This window comes from Herpailurus yagouaroundi, unplaced genomic scaffold (assembly GCF_014898765.1).
Source record: "Herpailurus yagouaroundi ecotype Mexico unplaced genomic scaffold, PumYag 222, whole genome shotgun sequence".
NCBI classification, from domain to species: domain Eukaryota; kingdom Metazoa; phylum Chordata; class Mammalia; order Carnivora; family Felidae; genus Herpailurus; species Herpailurus yagouaroundi.
The window spans coordinates 4,162,820-4,180,006 of NW_024412453.1; positions in this window are offsets into that span (position 1 = coordinate 4,162,820).

A 17,187-nucleotide genomic window follows, 5' to 3' on the forward strand; every position below is an offset into this window, starting at 1 on the left:
TTTTGAGAGAGAGAGACAGAGCACAAGCAGGGGAGGGACAGAGAGAGAGGGAGACACAGAATCTGAAGCAGGCTCCAGGCTCTGAGCTGTCAGCACAGAGCCCAACACGGGGCTCAAACTCAAAAACCACAAGATCATGACCTGAGCCAAAGTCGGCACTTAACCGACTGAGCCACCCAGATGCCCCTAAGGGTTTGCAAACTTTTACCTTGAGTATATTTCTGAGCCCCACCCTACCTCTATTCTGACCTTAGCTACTCTCCCCTCCCCACTCCAACCCAGTATTAATATATAATGCACAGTTTTAACATGCCAAGGACTGAGCTTGCTCTTTACTGAATTTAATCCATGATTTTATTAGACCCATTTCACTGAGGAGGAAATTGATCCTTAGAGAGGTTAAGATCATACAGCTAGGAAATGGGCTCTGAGGCCAGGTGTACCTGATTCCCCAAAGGTACAGTCATTTTAAAAGTTCTCATGGTGGCTCAGTCAGTTAAGCATTTAACTCTTGATTTTGGCTCAGGTCTTAACAGTTGGTGAGATCAAGTCCTACACAGGGCTCTGTGCTGACAGCATGGAGCTTCCTTGGGATTCTCTCTCTCCCTCTTTCTCTGCCCTCCCCTTGCTCAAGTTCTATTTCTCAAAATAAATACTTTTTTTTTTAATTTTTTTTAACGTTTATTTATTTTTGAGACAGAGAGAGACACAGCATGAGCGGGGGAGGGTCAAAGAGAGAGAGGGAGACACAGAATCTGAAACAGGCTCCAGGTCCTGAGCTGTCAGCACAGAGCCCGACATGGGGCTTGAACTCAGGAACCACGAGATCATGACCTGAGCTGAAGTCGGACGCTTAACCGACTGAGCCACCCAGGCGCCCCAAAATAAATAATTTTTTAAAGTGCACCCCGGGGTCCATGGGTGGCTCAGTCAGTTAAGCGTCCAACTTGGGCTCAGGTCATGATCTCCCAGTTCATGGGTTCAAGTCCTGCATCAGGCTCTGTGCTGACAGCTGGGAGCCTGGAGCCTCCTTCAGATTCTGTGTGTGTGTGTGTGTATGTGTGTGTGTGTCTGCCCCTCCCCTGCTCACACTCTCTATCAAAAATAAATAAACATTATAAAAAGTTTTCCCAACACAGGTATTGAGGGGTCAAAATAAGATATCACCCCAAGACCAGTCCACATTTGATCTCTACACACAGGTACCACCCCATTATTTATTCCCATTTTACAGATAGGAAAACTAAGTCCCAAGGTCTACCCCAGCAGCAAAGACCACCTTTCTGACTCCACCACTAACTCAATCTATGTCCCAAGCCTGGGGAAGAAGGTGGGGTGGCACAGCGGGCCAGAACTGGTTCAGAGATCAGAAAGTACAGTTCTGGCACGACTCAGCTGTGTGATGTTGAGTCACTCACTTCCCCTCTCTGAGCCCCTAGTTCCTCATCCCAGTCGCAAACTCTCCATCTGTGATCATCTCATCAGCCCCTGGTGGGAAACCCCCACTCTAACAGTCTGAGTCCCGGTTCCCCATTCCTCACCCTCACCTTCAGAGAGTGGAGACACAAAGGGCTATAAAACACAAAGAAGTCTGCTCTTTGGAGCCAAAAGTTGCTGTCCTTTCAAGGACAAAGAGAAACGGACCTGCATTAACCGCTTACTGAACTCGCCCGAGCTGGGTGAGGAGCCATGACTACGGGAGGCACTGCCACCCTGTGGCCACTGGGCTCCACAGCAGGCCACCTTCAGGGGCTTGCAAGGGTAAGTCCGCCATCAGCTCAGAGGCTGTGACATTCAAAAGGAGGGGAGGAAGGCACAGTTGGGCTTTGGTGGGTGTCAAAAACCAACGAACCCTAGGGGAGAGAGAGGGCAACATGGCAACTGGGAAGCACAAAGGCTGTTCCCTCACTTGGAATGCTTTTCCCCAGATACAGACATTGCTCCCTGTCTCAGCTCTCCAAGCCTGGCTCACATGTGCCCTTCTCTTACCTCCCTATTTAAAATACAATCTTGGGGCGCCTGGGTGGCTCAGTCCGTTAAGCGTCCAACTTCAGCTCAGGTCATGATCTCATGGTTCATGAGTTCAAGCCCCACATTGGGCTCTGTGCTGATGGCTCAGAGCCTCAGGCCTGCTTCAGATTCTGTGGTTCCCCCTTTCTCCACCCCTTCCCTGCTCACGGTCATGTTCTCTCTCTCTCTCTTTCTCTCTCTCTCAAAAATAAATAAACATTAAAATAAAAAATTTTTTAATACAATGCAGGGGCACCAGAGTGGCTCAGTCAGTTAAACACCTGACTCTTGATTTCCACTCAGGTCATGATCTCATTATTCATGAGATCAAGCCCCATGTGGGGCTCTGCACTGACAGCATATCCTGCTTGGGATTCTCTCTCTCCCTCTCTCTCAAAATAAATAAACAAAATGTAATACCTGCAACTCCATCCCCTTGTACTCCATATTTTCTCCAAAGTACTCATCTCTATCTGAAAGTCTACATGTCTTACTACCCTAGTATCTTAGACCATTACCTCTCCACTGACTACAATGTTAGTCTTTTTTTTTTTAATGTTTATTTATTATTGAGAGAGAGAGAGGAGAGAAAGACAGAGCATGAGTGGGGAAGGAGCAGAGAGAGAGGGAGACACAGAATCCGAAGCAGGCTCCAGGCTCTGAGCTGTCAACACAGAGCCCGATGAAGGGCTCGAACCCACAAACAGTGAGATCATGACCTGAGCCAAAGTTGGATGCTTAACGAACTGAGCCACCCAGGTGCCCCTACAATGTCAGTCTTAACAGGACAGTAATTTTTGTCTGTACTACTCACTGCTATATCCCCAGCACCTAGGATATTGCCTGGCCCATATCCCATTTATGTATTAAGTGAATGGGTGAATGAATGGACTGGTTCATTGCCTTGGGCATGTGCCTAAGGCTCTCTGAGCCTCAGTTTCTTCAACTGTAAAAAAAGGGTAAGAAACAACCCCTTCGTGGGGTGCCTAGGTGGCTCAGTCGGTTAAGTGTCCGACTTCAGCTCAGGTCATGATCTCACACTCCATAAGTTCAAGCCCCGCGATGGGCTCTGTGCTGACAGCTCAGAGCCTAGAGCCTGCTTCAGATTCTGTGTCTCCCCCTCTCTCTGCCCATCCCCTGCTCATGTTCTGTCTCTCTCTGTCTCAAAAATAAAAAAAATTTTAAAAAAATTAAAAAAAAAAAAGTAAAGAAACAACCCTTTCGTTATCTTCCTCTCAGGGCCGCAGTGAAGAACAAATTAGTTCTTATTCGGTGGCTTCTGCAGTAGGGTGAATAGTGTCCCTCAAAAATTCACATCCACTTAGAACCTCAGAATGAGATCTTCTTTGGAAATATGGCCTTTGTAGATGCAATTAGTTATATGAGGTCACAGTGGATTAGGATGGGTTCTAAATTCAATAAGTGGTGTCCTGGGGCGCCTGGGTGGCTCAGGTGGTTGAGCGTCCAACTTCAGCTCAGGTCATGATCTCACAGTTCGTGAGTTCGGGCCCTGCGTCAGGCTCTGTGCTGACAGCTCAGAGCCTGGAGCCTGCTTCAGAGTCTGTGTCTCCCTCTCTCTCTGCCCCTCCCCTGCTCATGCTCTGTCTCTCTGTGTCTCAAAAATAAATAAAAACATTAAAAATAATAATAAGTGGTGTCCTTACATGATGAGGAAAGGACACAGAGAGACACACAGGCACAGAGAAGAAGGCCATGTGAAGATGGAGCAGAGGTTGGAATTACAACACCAAGAGCTAAGGAGCACCTTGGGGCCACCAGAAACTGGAAGAGATGAGGAAGAATTGTTCCCTTTATTTTTTTTTTTTGTTTTATTTAAAAGGCTTTACGTTTATTCATTTATTTTGAGAGAGAGAATATGCACAGAGAAGGGTCAGAGAGAGATGGAGAGAGAATCCCAAGCAGGCTCTGCACTGTCAGTGCAGAGCCCAACACAGGGCTCGATTTCACAGACTGTGAGATCATGACCTAAGCCAAAACCAAAAGTCAGATGCTCTACCGACTGAGCCACCCAGGAGCCCCAGGACTCTTCCCTTTAGAGGGAGCACAGCTTTGCTGACACCTTGATTTTGGACCTCTAACCTCCAGAACTGTGAGACAAAAAATTTCTGCTGTTTTAAGCCACCTAGTTCATGACACTTTGTTACAGCAGTCACAGGAAATTTGTACAGGTTACTATTTAAAACACCGGAATTACACACATATCCTGTTCAAAGCACTGGTCAGCATAGATCCCCTATGACAGTATTTCTCACCACACTCCAGCCACCCTTTCCTGCTCTCTGTTTCCCAAACACATGAAAATCATGCCCACCTCAGGCCCTTTGCACTTGCTGTTTCTACTATGTGAACCTCACTTCCTTCTCATCTTCCACCTGTGGCTCCTTGTCACCTGTGGTCTCTGCTCACAGAGACCTTCTCTGACCACTTTATCCATTCCTATCATCTCATTTTACTTTATTTTCTTCATAGCACTGATCAATCTCAAGTTATCTCATTTATTTTATTTGCTTGCTTATTTTTTGTCTGTAAAGAAGGTAAGCTCCCTGGGATCAAGAACCCCTCCCACCTATGCTGCTGCATCTCCAATGCCTAGAATGGTGGTTGGCAAGTAAGAAGTGCCTGTTGTATCAGTGAGTCTTACAGGTAATAATATTTATAACCATTATTATTACCCCTATTTTAGAGATGAGAAAACTGAGACACAGAGAAGTTCTGTAACTTGTCCAAGGTCACAGACCTATGTATTAGCTTCCTAGGGCTGCCATAACAAAGCATCACAAACTGGGTGATTTAAACAACAGAAGTTCATTGTCTCACTGTTCTGGGGCCTGGAAATCCAAGATCAAAGTGTCGGCAGGAATTATGTCTTCTAAAGGCTGTGAGAGACCAGTATGTTCCAGGGCTCTCTCCTTTGCTTATAGATGGCTCTCTTTTCTCAGTATCTCTTCATATTGTCTTCCCTCTGTGCTTGTCTGTGTACAAATTTCTCCTTTTTATAAGGACACCAGTCATATTGGATTAGGGCCCACCCTAATGACCTCACTCAATTTGATTACCTCTATAAAGACCTTATCTTCAAATAGGTCACATTCTGAGCTCCTGGGGGTTAGGACTTCAACATAGGAATTTGGGGGGAGGGGAGGACACATTTCAACCCCCAAGAAGCTAGCATGTAGCAGAGGCAGGATTCAAACCCACATCCATCTGACATGACATCACTGAAACAGAGATTGAGGTGACCATAGTGGACTATGACATTGGTGACCTCTGTTGGGCTCCTCCTCCTGATATCACACCTTTGTGCAGTGTCCTCCCACTCTGAATTGACCTGACCACATGACTTGCTTCAGTCAATGGGACATTAGCAAGTATGAAGCTCTTAGAGGCTTACATTAAGACTTGTCCTTGGGGCGCCTGGGTGGATCAGTCACTTAAGCCTCCAATTCTCGTGAGATCGAGCCCTGCATCAAGTCTGCTTAAGATTCTCTCTCTCTCTCTCTCTCTCTCTCTCTCTCTCTCTCAAAAATAAATAAATAAATAAAGTGTGTTTTTGTTGTGTCTCAGACCCCAGAGATCCATGGGTCTCGGGGGAGCCCTGAGTAGTGCAGGGCTGTCAATCCATAAAGCTGTTAGGGGTACTCTGACTTCTCCCACTCGATCCTACCTACTCATTTATAACAAAGCCAAAAGCCTGGGACATGCCAAAGATACTGTCAAAATAAAATTAAAGAGAAAAAGAGATGTCAGGCCAAAGCCAAATGCAACAGGACAAAGAGAGATATCTCCCCCAAGTGGGGATTGCAGGAAATGCCTCCCAAGAGAAAGGAGTTCTCTGAATGAGAACCTGAGAGGTAGACAACAGTCCGGATCTAGACCAGGGATGCAAACTCAGTGCCTCCTGGGGCAGGCAGGGGAAGGACATGGGGAGGCACGCTGCATGGGGACCAGGACAGCCACCGCTCAGCTGCAACTCCGGGCTCTGCAGAAGGTGGGGTCTTGGCTCCCAGAGGGGAAACATCTCCACCAGGGGACACAGCAAATATCCCATTAAATTTCAAACTGCAGCTGCCATCTGGTCTCTCTGGGCTCCTCCTGGCTCAAGATGAGCAGGCAAAGAAAGAAGCCACTGTCCTGGCAGGAAGAATGGCCTTGATCAGTGGGAGAAGACAGGGCTGCCTTCCCACAAAGGGGTCAGAAAGATGATTCACACTCAGATGATTCCACCTGGGCATCTCTTGCCTGCTTCTGGCAGTGTCTTAACTTGACTATACCAAAGTACCACAGAGTAGGTGGCTGATAAGCAACAGAAATGTATTTCTCACAGTTCTGGAGCCTGGAAGTCCAAGATTCGGGCGCCAGCGAGATCAGGTTCTAGGTGAAGGTCCTCTTCCATATTGCAAACTGCCAACTTCTCCTTGTGTCCTCACTTGGTAGAAAGAGGGAGCTCTCTGGGATCCCCTTTAGAAGGACACTATTCCCATCAAGACTGCTTAACTTTAATGATCTAATCAACTCCCAAAGACCCCCCCTCACCCCCACACACACACCTCCAAATACTATCACAGTGGGGGTTAGGATTTCAACATGTGAATTGGAGTGGGGGTAGGGAACACAAACATTCAGCCCATTGCACTTGGGAAGGGTCAACTGCATCAGCCACAGCCTTGAGTAGTGCAAGGAGACCAGGTGTTCAAGAGTCTTGAGGATGAAGATCTTGGTCAGTCCCAGGTAAACCACTGAGGCAGGCAGGCAATACAACCAAGGGCAAGGGGTCAGAGCCAACGGCCAAGAAAGAATTTTTAAAGACAGCTTTGGTGCAAAAAGGTGATTTTATGAAAGCACGAGGATAGAACCCATGGGCAGAAAGTGGTGCCCGGGCACCATGAGGACAGACTGGTTGTATACTATGGAGCTGGGGAGCAGTAAAGTCCAGGGGAAGTTTCCAGTGAGATTTTCATACACTAAAGAAGACTCCCAGGGTACTGGAGGCCTAGCTCTTGTCAAGCTAGGGTTGTTTGCCCTCTAGCAAAGCATTAGCATTAAGACACTAGGAAGTTCCTGGAGAAACATTTTACTCTGCCGGCCTCAAGTATCTGTCAGTGGGCTGCAGGTTGTAAGGAAATTTAATTTTATCTGCCATTTCCTTCTGCCTTTGTTTCCCACATCAAATGGTATCAGAATTGAGTTGAATTGTAAGACACCCAGCTGATGTCAGAGAGTTGCTTGGTCTGGGGAGAAAACATACACTATAAACGCACGCGTAATTGTTAAAGCAGATGTGATATACTCTCTTACCCTTTTCACCTATTTCACCTAAGAACATATTCCTTCTCCTAACATGGGAGGTTCTCCCATGTATTAGGGCACTCTTCCATGAAACTGGAGTCTGGGTTGTATCCTGGTTTCCTTATCAGGGCTAGGATTTGGGAGTAGGGACTCTTTTGACACAGTGGGTGGTTGAGGCTGAGTCCCTCTAGCTGCTGTGGTGCCTGAGTAGGTGCACGTGTGTGTGGGATCCAAGGAATTTAACAAAAATTCCCTACCCCTGGACAAGCAGAGCAAGACTAATTCCATTTTGTGCTACACCCACCATCTCATGTATAACCCCCACATGACCTGCTTATTGCTTAAGACACTCCCCCACCCTAGTCAAGCCGCTGAGTACACCCTTACTGGAAACCGGCTCAAACAGGAATGAGGAACCCCTAACCACCAAAGAATGTAAACCCCGCCTTTTGCCTGCCAAACTTGCGCCAATTCTGACCAGAGTGATAGGCTAGTTCAAACAGTTACTATAGGGTAAATTGTAATTCAGTTGGCCACCTGCGTGTGGACTGACATGACTATGCAACTTTCTGTGTGTGTTACAATCTCATTGGCCACTGGCCCCTATAAAACTGCTACGCCTCTTAACCTAGGGGTCCAAGTCCCTGCTCCGCTGTGTCGGGTATACTTGGGCCCAAGCTCGAGCTTGCAAATAAACCCTCCTGCGTTTGCATTGGTATGGGCTGCTTGGTGGTCTCTCGGATGGATTTGAAATCGGGGGCATTACAGTGTGGGGCACTCCCCAGCCCTGGGAGAATATGGCAAGGAAGGGCAGTCCCCTGTACGGTGCTGGGGGGGTAGAGTGCAAAAGCACCTTTTCAGGTCTCCTGGTGTATTCGTTGAGATTTCTCTCTTAGCTAAAGAAAAGTGATCTCCACTTTCTGTTTTTTTTACGTTTATTTATTCTTGACAGACAGAGCATGAGGGGGGAGGGACAGAGAGAGGGAGACACAGAATCTGTCATGCTGTTGGCACAGAGCCTGACTCGGGGCTCAAACCCACGAACCATGAGATCAGGACCTGACCCAAAGTCAGACACTTAGCTGACTGAGCCATCTAGGCGCCCTCCTCTCACTTTCCTTTCTATCGGCCATAAACTTTGTTCTTGCTAAATCAATCCCACCTTCCTTATTCGTTGGCTAAAGGAGGGGGCCTTTGGTAAAAAGAAGTGCTGGGTGAACGGGTGAACGGAACTGGTGTCAGAACTGCCTTTCTACCCCCACATTGAAGCTGGCTGACTGCGTGGGCTCTGGGTGCATCTATCCACCCTCTTCCAGAAGGGAGGAGGCTGGGAGTGATGTGGGAAACAAAGAAGGAAATGGCAGATAGAATTAAATTTCCTTATAACCTGCAGCCCACTGACAGATACTTGAGGCCGGCAGAGTAAAATGTTTCTCCAGGAACTTCCTAGTGTCTTAATGCTAATGCTTTGCTAGAGGGCAAACAACCCTAGCTTGACAAGAGCTAGGCCTCCAGTACTCAGGGAGTCTTCTTTAGTGTATGAAAATCTCACTGGAAACTTCCCCTGGACTTTACTGCCCCCCAGCTCCATAGTATACAGCCAGTCTCTCCTCACGGTGCCTGGGCAGCACTTCCTGCCCATGGGTCCTATCCCTGTGCTTTAACAAGATCACCTTTTTGCACCAAACACGTCTTCAGGAATTCTTTCTTGGCCATCCCCGCGAACCCCACCCCCAAAAACTTAATCACCATTTACCTGGAGACAGCTCAGATTCCACAGATTAAGGTCTCAGTCCCATGAGACTGCCCCTCCACCCACCTCCACTTCAGACGCCAATTCCAAGTCTGCTTATAACCTGGGTTCTGACCTACCAGCAACGGATGGGAGATTCCAGCGACTCTCTCCTTGTGCTCAATTAATTTGCTACAGCAGCTCGTAGAACTCAGAGAAACATTGTACTTACTAAATCACCACTTTATTATAAAAGGGTATAGATCAGGAATAGCCAGATGGAAGAGATTCATAGAGCAAGGTGTGGGGAAGGGGCTCAGAGCTCTCTTGCCCTTTCCAGGCCTACCACTCCCCCCACACCTGCACGTCTTCACCAACTTGGAAGTTCTCCAAAGCCTCTCTTTTTGGGTTTACAAAGGCTTTGTTACACAGTCACGATCAATTCAATCATTGGCCCTCCGTGACTAATTCAACCTCCAGCCCTTCCCCGCTCCCCGGCCTCCAGGCAACCAGCCCCCATCCTAAGGTGCGGTCCAAAGGCACCTCATTAACATAACAAAAGACACCTGGCTGCTTTCATCACAGGAAATTCCAAGAGTTTTAGGAGCTGTGTGCCAGGAACAGGGATGAAGTCCAAATATATATTTTTATTGTAAGTCATAATACCACAGCTTGTACTTGAATAAAAAAAATAATAACCTCTGGAAGCAAACAGAAAAAAGGAAGAGCAGTGTTTACTTGTGAAGGAGATTACCTGAATTGATGGCAGCAGGGACAGAGGACAGAGCCGCCACAGACAGGGAGACTGAGCTCAACACGAGATGAGGTTGTGAGAGGGGCTCGGGTGATGCCTGCAGGGCCCCCACCAAGCTTGGTCACCAGTGCAGAGTAAGGTCTCCCAGAAGAAAGAGATGCTTTTTACCTCTCCCGAAGCACCTGGCTGCATCCACCAAGGGGAATACCTGTCTTCACCCATGCAAAAATTCTGCAGCCCCTGAAGGCAGAGATTTTACACTGGGTATCTCTTTACATGGCTGTTTTTGAACCAGGTGAATATTTATCCACCAAAAGTAAATAAATAAATTTAAAATACAACAGTAACTGGGGTGCCTCAGTGGCTCAGTCGGTTAAGCATCTGATTCTTGATTTCAGTTTGTGAGTTCGAGCCCCGAGTTGGGTTCTGTGCTGACTGCTCAGACCCTGGAACCTGCTTCGGATTCTGTGTCTCCCTCTCTCTCTGCCCCTCCCTCTCTCTCTCTCTCTCTTTCTCTCTCTCTCCTCTCTTTCTTTCTTTCTCTCTCTCTCAAAAATAAACATTAAAAAAATTCCACACTTTTAAACTACTTCTCATAAAATTTAATTTGCAAAACTCGTTTTATGAAAATGTTGTCAAGAGATAACAAGTATTGGCGAGGATGTGGACAAAATAGAACACTTGTGCATTGTTGGTAGTGATGTACATTGGTGCAGCCGCTATTAAAAAAAAAAAAACCAATAAGGAAGAGGTTCCTCAAAAAGTTAAACATAGAACTAAATATGATCCAGCAATCCCACTTCTGAGTGTATAAATGAAGGAAAAGAAAACAGAATCTTTGAGAGATATCTACCTTCCCATATTCACTGCAGCATTATTTGCAATCACCAAGACAAGGAAACACTCTTAAGTGTCTGCTGACAGAAGAATGGATAAAGAAAACGTGGAATGCATATACAATAGAATATTATTTAGCCACCAAAATAGGAAATCCTGCCTTTTGCAACAACATGGATGACATTGGAGGGCATTATGCAAAGTAAAATAAGACATACACGAAAGACAAGTACTGTTTGATCTCACACGATATATGTGGAATCTAAAAAAACCCAAACCCCTAGAAACAGAGTAGAGTAGCAGTTGCCAGGGCCTGGAAGAAGGGGGAAATGGGGAGACGTTGATCAAAAGGCACAAACTTCCAGTTATAAGATGAATGCATTCTGAAGATCTAAGGTATAGCACGGTGACTATCATTAATAATATAATATTGTATACTTCGAAGTTAAGAGAGTAGATCTTAAATGTTCTCACCATAACAACCACGACAAAAATGGTAATTATGTGAGATAAAGGATGTGGTAAACATTTTGCAGTATATACATGTATGAAATCATCACTTTGTACACCTTAAACATGCACAGTGTTACATTTTAATGATATCTCAATAAAGGGGAAAAAACACATTGTCAAGTTAATTGTCTGTCTAGGCTGGTAATTGAATATGATGCAGTCACTGAAGTGTTTTCAAATAACATTCAACCATGTGCCATGATGTTCAGAACATAGTGTAAATTTTTAAGACTAGAATTCAAAACCATTCATAAATTATTTCAAGTATAGACATATAATATAGATAAAATAGTGTGTGTGTGTAATAGAAAAAAATATCGAGTCTTTCTGAGTGGCAGGATGGTGTTGAATTTGCTTCATTTAAAATTTATAATATTTTCTGGATTTTCTATAAAAAGCATATAGTTGTTTTGAAATAGAGGAGCTGTTGTACTATAAGCTATATTAAAAATAAAATAAATGGAAGGAAGTGAAGGGGTCAGGGGTCTTGGTCTTCCCAGGACCTCCTCGGTCCCTTTGCAGCCATGTTGGTCTTCCCTGTCAGGCGAGATAGACTGTTGACCAGGTGAGATTTGCTAAAATCTAGACACATCAGCTCCCTGTTCTCTCTCTAATTGCAGAGGAGTCGGTCCCCAGTCCATCTGTGCCATGGACTGAATGTTTGTGTCCTCCCCAAATCCATGTGTTGAAGCCCTACCCCAAAACGTGATGGTATTAGAAGGTGGGTCCTTTGGGAGGTGATTAGATGAACTCATGAGGGTGGGGCGCCAAGATGAGATTAGAGCCCTTATAAGAAGAGGGTGACACACCAGAGATCCCTCTCTCTGCCAGGTGAGGACACAGCAGGAAGGCAGCTGTCTACAAGCCAGGAAGAGACACCTCACCAGGAACCTCACAGAACCCATCTTGATCTTGGATCTGCAACCTCAGAACTATGAGAAATAAATGTCTGTGGTTCATAAGCTACTCAGTCTGTGGCATTTTGTTATAGGAGCCCATGTGGACTAAGACAACCTCCCTCCTAACAGCCAGAGTAGAAATTGCAGAACATGAATTAGATGGTGTCACTCAGCTGAAACCACTAGGGGGCCCCACTGCCCTCAGCACAGACCTATACCCCTCCCATAGTGTCCAGCCCTTTCTACCCTTCTGCCATCCTCTAGGGTCACCACCTTCTCTGTTCCAGCCACCTTGGGCTTCTTTCAGCTCCTCAAATGCCATCTAGGCCTCTGTCCATGTGGTTCCCTACACCCACAGTGCCATTTTCCTGATCTTTCACCCAGCTAGCTACTGACCCCACTTAGCCTCCAGGGATCAGCTTCGGTGTCACTGCCTCTGTAAACTTGCTCTGACTTCCCAAGTCAGAGAGAAGAATCTTCCTCTGAGCACCTGGGCCCATGCTACCTCTCTGAGCAGGTACTAAATCTCTTATAACTATCTATTCATGGTAGAATGAGCCAGAATCCCAACAAAAGAGATGACACTCTCAAAATAGGACAATGTGGAAAATGTAGCTGAGCTGGGCTGGCTGTCCAGGTGGCTCACTGACACAGCTGTTGGCTACAAGCTCATCAGGGGCTGTCAACCACAGCACCTCAATTCTCCAACATGTGGCCTCTCCATGTGATTTGTGGTTCTCAAAGCATGATGGTGGGGTTCCAAACGAGTGTCCCAAACACATGAAAGCGGAAGTTTCATGTCCCTAAAAGTCCAGCCTTAAAAGTTACACAGCATTATTTCCACCACATTCCACTGGTCAAACAAAATTCAAGGCTGGCCCTGATTCAAGGGGTGGGGAAATAGATTTCACCTCTTGATGGGTGGAATAGCTGGAATCTAGAGCTTATCTTTTTTTAATTTTAATTGAAATGCATCTGACATACAACACTGTGTAAAAACAAGGTGTACAACATGTTAATCTGACATGTTAATATATTGTAATATGATTTCCATTGTGGTGATAATTAGCGCTTCCCTCATATGGTATAATTATCATTTTTTTCAGTGTTGGCATAACTGAGTTCTAGTCTCTTTGCAAGTTTGCTGATTATAATGCAATACTGTTTTCTATGTTCACTATATTGTATGTTAGATTTCTAGGAAGGGGGTGCCTGGGTGGCGCAGACATTTGAGTGTCCAACTTTGGCTCACGGTCTGTGGGTTCGAGCCCCTTGCCAGGCCCTGTACTGACAGCTCGGAGCGTGGAGCCTCCTTCAAATTCTGTGTCTCCCTCTCTCTCTGACCCTCCCCCACTCGTGTTCTGTCTCTCTCTCTCAAAAATAAATTAACATTAAAAAAATAAAATAAAGGTTCTAGGACTTATATACTACTCATTTTAAGTCTGTACCTTTACACATCACCTGTCCTATCCCGCCCATGGTAACCACCTGGTAATGACTATTTTACTCTTTGTTTTTTCTGAGTTTGGCTTTTTAGATTCCACATATAAATGATAGCATACAGTATTTGTCTTTCTCTGTCTGACTTACCTAGCTTAGCATAATATCCTCAAGGTCTTTAATTCACTGCAGGGGTTTGTTTACAGAAGGGCTAGTAACAAAGACATAGTTTAGGGAAGCCATCTATATAGGACAGTGTAGTCACCGGGGGTTAGTGGCACCTGAGGTGTCACCACCCCAGGTCTGAAGGGTCACGAGGAAGAAGCGGTTACCAGAACCCAAAAAATAAAGATTTGTGTAGAAATGACTGCCTCACCAAAAGATTGACTTTCAGCGGAGTACCACAGCCAGCCCAAGGCACAGCAAGGGAGCCAAATGTATAAACACTTTGATCTCAGTCTCCTCTCTCTCTCTCCAGTTTTCTGCCAGGGCTTCCCTTGGCCAAACCCAACTAGAAGCCGGAAGACAAGGAGCCCACTGAGGCAATCCACACAGCTCAGCTTCCTGGCTCAAAGAGCAGGGAGGAGAGTGGATCTGGGAGGACAGACAGAAAAAAGCACATAGGGGGCGCCTGCGTGGCTCAGTGGGTTAAGTATCCAACCAGCTCAGGTCATGATCTCATGGTTTGTGAGTTCAAGTCCTGCATTGGGCTCTATGCTGACAGCCCAGAAGCTGGATCCTGCTTCGGATTCTGTGTCTCCATCTCTCTCTGCCGCTCCCACACTCACATTCTATCTCTCCCTGTCTCTTTCTCTCAAAAATGAATAAACATAAAAAAAAAAAAAAGGAGAAGAAAAAGAAGAAAGAAGCACATATGTCCACCTTCTCTACCAGACTGGAAACTCCTGGAAGACTGGCACCATTTGATCAGTTAGGAGGGACCAGACTATGCTGCAGAAACAAGCCTCAATACTCAGTTGAATAAAAGAGCAAAGTTTATTTCTTGTTCATACAAATGTATCTCCTGGGTGTCTGCTCAGTGTGGTTACCAAAGCACACAGAACCTCAGAAGGGTCCCGAGGCTGGCAGAGCAACCACCCTCTGTATGATGTCGAGAAAAGAAACCACTGGAAAGTCTTGAACCAACCATGAAATCTTTCTCCCGGAAGTGACACCAATCATTCCCTCCACAACTCACTGATCAGTAGAGGTCACCGGACCTTTCTACCCACAAAGAGCTTGATGGTGCAACCCTACCACATGTCCAGAAGGCAACAAGCTGGGAATTTGGGGTCAAAAGCACTAACATCCTGTTTTCAGTTACATTCCTGGCACTTAGCACAGTGCTTTGGTATGGTTTGTTGACCGACTAAATGACTATGGTAGCAGGTACATTCTCCTGTTGGCCACAGAGAATAGAAGGGTGAGAGTAACCCACAAGTTTACTTGCCCACCAAAGTGATCTTCAGATAGAGAAAGTATAACAGTAAAACTATTACAAGAAAATGGGTAAATATCCATTGTTTACTTTTTCACTCAACATGCATATAATGAGTACCTACCGTGTGCCTGGAAGTTTCCAGACCCCCATATATTCTAGGATTTGAGTAGGAAAGATCTCTGTATCACTCAAGATTCTTGTTTGTAAGCAAGATCTGATTAATTAAGTAGTAAAGGTGTTTGGCTAAAAGATATTGGGGAACTTCTGGAATCATCTATACCCAATGAGGCCACAAAAGGAGAAGCTGAAGTCTCCCAGGGCAGAGCTACTGGGGAGGTGACAGGACACAGGAAGCCCCACCCTTGGCCTTTTCTAGTTGTCTCCTGCAAGGCAGTTTCCCTGGCTGGTGACGGACACGTTTCCTCTGCCCAGTCCTTTTCTGTCTCCTCCCCCAGCTCCTGGTTTCTTCCCTTGCCCTGACTCGCTTCGCCATCTCTGCCTGCCTCCCCCATTACATAACTGTCCCCTGTCCGAAGGGCCCTTATGTAACCCATGTCACCTCAGGCTTCCATCCCCACCTCAGCCTCGCCTGTCTGGTACAATCTTTCACAGTTGGCTGAACCAAGCCCTCAGCAAGCGTGTGGGGCTGGGGAAAAGAAGGAGGGAGGAGGAGGAGGAGAAGGAATTCCTCATCCCCACAGTGGAACTAGACGAAACTTGACCAGCAGCAATGAGCTCTGGAGGAAACTTTCTGCACACAAAGCCTTGGTGCCTGGACTGTTGTCAGAGGACTCAGCCTGGTTTCTATGCTTCATCTTCCACTTTGGCAAAATGTCTGCACCCCCAAGTTCACTGCAGCACCATCCACAATAGCCAAGACATAAAAACAACGTAAGTGTCCACTGACAGATGAATGGACAAAGAAAATGTGGTGTATATATACAACGGAATATTATTCAGCCTGAAAAAAGAGGAATCCTGCCATTCGTGACAATGCGGATGAACCTGGAGGACATTATGCTAAGTGAAATAAACCAGACACAGAAGGACAAAAACTGTATGATCTCACTTACAGGATGAATCTAAAAATACCGAACTCCCTAGGAGTGGAGAGTAGATTGGTGGTTGCCAGGGGCTGGAGGGTGGGGGGCAATGGGGAGATGTTGGTCAAAGGGAAACTTTCAGTTACAAGAGTAATAAATTCTGAGCGTGGCCAGATCATGCTGACTATAGTTAATGATACTGTATTGTGTGCTTGAAATTTGCTAAGAGAATAGGTCTCAAGTGTTTTGACCACCGAAAAATAAAAAACAAAACAAAACTATGCAAAGTAATGGATATGTTAATTATCTTGATTGCGGTAATCACTTCATAATGCAGACATATGTCAAATGATCATGTTGTACACCTTGAACATTACAATTTGATTTGCCAATTATACCTCAATAAAGCTAGAAGAATAATTTTAAAATAAAATGGGGATATAGTATACCTCATAGGATTGTCACAAGGATCAGAAAAGTTTCTATATAGAGATATATAGTGTTTAGAATAGGGCCTGGCTATAGAGCTGTTTGCTATTCTTTTTGGAGAGATGGTTCTAGATAAGTGGGCCTTGATTGGTGGTTCTCAGACTTAATGGCCTCAGAACCCCTTTACCCTCTTAAAATTGACAGAAGACTTCAAAGAGCTTTTTTAAGGTGGGTTATACCTACCAGTATTTACTGTATTTTAAATTAAAACTTATAACATATTTTTAAGACAGTTATTCATTCATCTAAAAATAAGCTCATTACATGTTAACATAAAATCTTTTTATGAAAAGTAACTGTATTTTCCAAAATAAGAAACTCTTAGTAAGCAGCACAGTGATATTTTACATTTTTGAAAATCTCTGTAATGTCTGACTTAATAAAAGGCAGCTGGGTGCCACATCTATGACTGCATTCAAGCCAGTCGAGGTATCACATGTCTTGAAGCCACTGGAAAATTCCACTGGATGCTTGTGAGAGAATGACAGTGAAAAAGGCAAATAAGATGTTAGTACTATTATGGAAACAGTTTTGATCTTGTAGATCCCCTGAGAGCTTCCCTGGGCCACACCTTGAGAACTACCTGGTAGGTGGAGGAGATGGAGAGAGCAGAGACAAATGGGAATATTTTCATGTCTTCACCCAATTTGTATTCACCAAGGAATACTGAGGAAAAGTCACTAGAGATCAGATTTGCTCTCTTGACCCAAATCTCCTCCAGT